Here is a 4,960-nt window from a genome sequence, read left to right as displayed (position 1 = left end):
GCGAGGCGGGGCGGGGCGGGGCGGGCGGGCCTGCGGCGTCTCCGCCCAGCGCGGTGCAGGCTCGGGCGCCATGAGGCTCCCGTGAGGGGGTGGGGACAGGGCGAGCAGGGGCTGGGCGGACGGTGCGGAGGCCGCGGAGCGCTGCCGCGCAGCAGGAACTGAGGCTGTCTCTAGGTCTGTTGTGAACGTTGTTTCAATATCTAAAAAGCGTGTGTCGACAGGACGGAGACAGGTTTTTCTCAGTGGCGCCCAGCAAGAGGACAAAAGGCAGTGGGCACAAACTGATGCACAGGAAGTCCCACCTGAAGAACTTCCATGCGGAAGAATTTCTTTACCGTGCAGGTGACAGAGCACTGGAACAGATTGCCCAGAGAGCTTGTAGAGTCTCCCTCCCGGGAGATGCTCAAGAACTGTACAGACCCAAGCCTGTGCCACGTGCTCCTGGATGATTCTGCTTGAGCGGACAGGTTGGACAAATGGCCTCGTCTCTTGTAGCCTGACCCATTCTGTGACTCTGAATCGCTGCCAGCGGGTCCCGGCGCGGCCCCGTCGTTCCCGGCAGAGCCCGCAGGCCGGCGCTGCCGCTGCCCGCCCGGGGCCCGGGTGCGGCGCTGGCGCCGTGCGCTGAGCGGGCGGCGGCTGAACTGAAAGCAGACTCGAAGCAGGTTTTTGTCCTCTGTCAGACGTTCTCTCCCTTTCGCACTGCGTTTTAATGAACGTAATGTGCTAGAGAGTACGTAACTCTGTGCTCTGTGCAGGGTCTACGGAGATGTGCTGATTATCTCTCTTGAGAGGGAAGCCAACTGACGTGAGATGATGTCCTAGGGAGCTACGGTTTTAGTATGACTGAATGCTTGCAGTTTCAGGCCAAGATCACCAACGTAAAAGACAGTGGCTAATGTGCTTTAATGACCTGGTAGAGGCTATCTTAAGTAGATTTTATGTCCAAGGTTTTGGGGAAAAAGAGATTAAAATAAAAGCACTAACTTTATCTATCATCCCTTTTATTCAACATGCAAAATACAGAGCATTTGTGCTTGGTGGGAAGCAAGAAAAGAAATTTCAGTGAGAGCTCCTGCTAAACCAATGACAGCAACCTACTTTATCTGAAAGAATAAATTATCTTTCGTTTAATGGCTGTTGAAATGTCTGATGGCTCACAGCTGCGCTGTACTTATATGGAATTCCAGGGGTGATATACAACAATATAGTAGACACCTTGTAATGATCACAATGTTATGGTAGAAAGAACAGATCGTTATTATTGAACCTGATGTTGGTTAAAACATCTGTCCGTGAAACCTACCTGTCTTTAATACAGAATACAGTGATAGCTTGACCACCACTCTCTTCTGTAGTTGACTTTCAGGGGAATTCTATTTTGAGTTTCAGGACAGAAGGGCTGTAGTCCCTAATAATAATTTTACTATGAAAGTATCTTTTTTTAAAACCACAATATTTAACAAAAATTACTTTCTGAAAAGGTTTGAAGTTTGTCAGAGAGTATTCCATTAGCAAATACCTGTTTGTGTTTCTGTGCAGACTTTATGGTTGAAATGATAAGCTGACTTTTTTACATGTGAAGTAATATGGCAATGGATTCAGCCTAAATAAATATAAGCAATTATCACTTCCCTTTACAAAAATACCAAGCATCAAAAATGAACAGCAGATTGGTTATGTGTGTGTGAAATGACCATAGCAGTTAAAAAAGGTAATACATGTTCACTGCAATAACCTCCAAGGTGAGATCAAAGCACTTCAACCTGAAATGATACAATGAAGTGCCTCCACAAAATGCTGTGAAGGGCTGATCTAACTTCTGGCACATGTGATATGCACATGGGAAAATCCAGAGAAATAAAATCAGTTTTTATTTATTTTTAGATTACACACACAATTATTATTTTTTGTGGGGATAGTTTACCAAAATCCCTAGTAATTTAAAATGCCTTGGAGTTTATTACAAAAGTGTCCCTTGTTTCCTTAGTCCACTACACCACAAAGTAGTCCACAATGTTAAGCAAGACAGAAGAAAAAAGCAACCTTCGTATAATACTTGCTGGTTATGTGCAATGTATGTTTTGTGCTTCTGTCTTGGTGAAGTGGGAGTAGATCAAATATTGTGAGGAACTTGCTTCAGTATTAATTATGGACTACCTTTGTTCCTGTAATACAGTTAGAACGTGTCATCATATACATGACTTAAATAGGCTGCTTTGTTTAAGAAAACTTCAGCTAACCATGTGACAGTTTAGGGTGCAGTCATTTGACTGACTGCTATTTTTGTCTTTCCGAAATGATGTTACATTAATTTTGAAAGTACTGATGTATTTTGTATGAGTTTGTAGCACAGGGTGTCTATTTTTACACTGCAAAAACTCATACTAAAGCATTATGAATTTTTTAGGGATACTTAAGAGAAGAAGTGAGCAAACTTGTCCTCTACTATTTGGCTTTAAAAAAATCCTGTAAAAGAAATTTTGACTGGCATAAGCAAAAAGGCATTTCCAGTCTTTCAAGTACTGTGTGAAATGAAAATCAGATTTAAGAGATAAAACTGTTTTGTTTGCTCTAAAGAATTTGAAATGTGTAGAATTACCTATTGACCTGTTTGTACAAAATTACAATTGTTTATCATTTTCTAAATAGCAGAGATCTGTCCTCTCCCTCAACAGGTGTCTTTAGTCCATTGTGGAAATGGTCATCTGCTGCAGGATATCTTTATAGCCTTGTCCCAAGAGGGAGGTATCTCATACTTGTTTCTGAAGATTATTCTTTACCTTTTACCTTGCTTAAAGTACTGCTAATTTTTCGGGAACTTACCATTGCTTTAGATGTCCTTCTTAATGGAAGTAATTGGTGCAGGGAGAAAAGGGAAAGTGAGAAATCTCAAAGTATGCAAATACCTTCATAAATAGAAAGAAGGTGACCTTCAGGTAGGCTGAAAATTATACCCATTTAATTTCTTTTTTTTTACACTGTGAGTATGGAGGTTCTTGATAGACTGAAACAGATGATATTCACTCTTGGTATTGGTAGGGTCATGGAGGAGGGATTATGTTAACATTCTGCATGTATAAATTAAATGTGATTGTCAGTAGGCATATGGAAAAAAGCAGCTGACTTGGTATGAACCTGTGAAACAGTGCATCACTTTAGAAACTTGTCCTCTTCATGCTCTGAAAAAGTGCCCACTCCTTCCCACCCCCAGTCTCCAGGAACTTAGATGAAAATATCCACCAAATCTATACATTCTGAATTCTCTGTGAAGAATATTGATGTGTTATTACATTTGTAATATTAAAAAGGCTAAAGTAGCTGAATGAAGCACAGATGTGAAGTTGAACTAAAATGCTTTTTTATGCTCTGAAAACATGCATAACAGAGCACAAAAGATCATCTCAAAAAAGTGTTCTAACTGCTATGATACATTAGAGATAAAGAGTCAAAACCAAATTCTTCAATTCGCAGGTAGGCAAGTGTTGGCTTCTAAATGAAGGAGTGATTGTTTTTAAGAGTGATGGAGAGTTGATAGCTTCATTATCTGGAACTGACTGGATCTGTTCAGTAAAAGACGTATAGCAACAGGCAAGGCAGATTTAACTAGTAGAGGTTAAGTTTTAATAGGAAATAATAATTATCTAGTTGATACTTACAGGGAACAGGATATGATCCAGAGATGCTTATATGTTGCTACCCACTAAGTTATTTTGAAGAGCTTTATCTTATTCTCCTTGCTCTTATCATCAAATCAGAATTTTTAAGGTTAGAAAAGTCCTTTGAATCCAGCCACCAACTCAGCACCACCACCATGTTCACCATTACACCACCTCCTCAAGTGCCATATCCACACACTTTTTTTTCCAGAGGGGGAGACTCCACCACTTTCTTGGGGAGTTTGTTTAATGCTTTACAACCCTTTCCTGCTTCCAGAGGGGCTAACCATTATATTTTAAATTTTTTTGTGATTATTTTAGTTGTATGGTCCGATCCTGGAAGTCATGCTCTACAATGTACTTAGTAGTAGATACTTTTTTAGTAGCCTGTAAAAATGCAGGACTGAGGAACCTATCTTTGTCTGAAAACTTGTGTGTCCGCATAAATGTCAGTAATCTGTGACTCAGTTTGTTCCTTGTATTGCCTTGCCAACAATACTAAATGAACACAACATGGTTTAAGTAAACTTATAAACTTATTTTTTTAGCTTATGACACTTCTGATGTCCTTCCCTTTCCACACAGTGTGTAGATTGATATATATTTGTTACCTTCTCTAAGTCCATGGATTGCCCCATTAAAAGGTATATTCCTAAGACTGAATTTCCTACAAATAATAAAATTATTAAAATTGAAAAAGACCTGTAAGTCCAACCTCTGACTAATCACCACCATGTCAACTAAACCATAGCCCCGGATTGCATGTCTAGTCTTTTATTGAACATTTCCTGGAATGGTGACACCACCACCTCCCTAGTTAGCTTGTTTAAATGCTTAACCACTCTTTCAGTGACAAAATTCTTTCTCATGTCCAACCTGAACCTTCCCTAGCCCATCTTGAGGCCATGTGTTGTTCTCCAGTTGCTAATTGCCTGGGAGAAGAGGCTACACTCTGCCTCTTGCCTGCTACACTCTCAGGTAGTTTTAAGAGAGGGATAAGGTCACTCCTGAACAGCCTTTTCTCCTTTTTCTCCAGGCTAAACACTTCAGTTCCCTCAGCTGTCCTCACAGGACCTGTGCTCCAGACCCTTCATCAGCTCCATTGCCCTTCTCTGGACACACTCCACATCCCTCAATGTCCCAGGTCAGGATCTGCTGTTGACCCCTAGGTCTTTTTTGGCTGAGTAGCTTTCCAGTCTTTCTGCCCCAAGCCTATAGCAGGGAATGTGACTGTTGTTACCCAAGGGCAGGACTCAGCGCCTGACCTTATTGAACATCATACCACTGGCCTTAGCTCTTCG

This window comes from Molothrus ater, chromosome Z (assembly GCF_012460135.2).
Source record: "Molothrus ater isolate BHLD 08-10-18 breed brown headed cowbird chromosome Z, BPBGC_Mater_1.1, whole genome shotgun sequence".
Lineage (NCBI taxonomy): Eukaryota > Metazoa > Chordata > Aves > Passeriformes > Icteridae > Molothrus > Molothrus ater.
Note: the sequence above shows the minus strand (reverse complement) of the source record.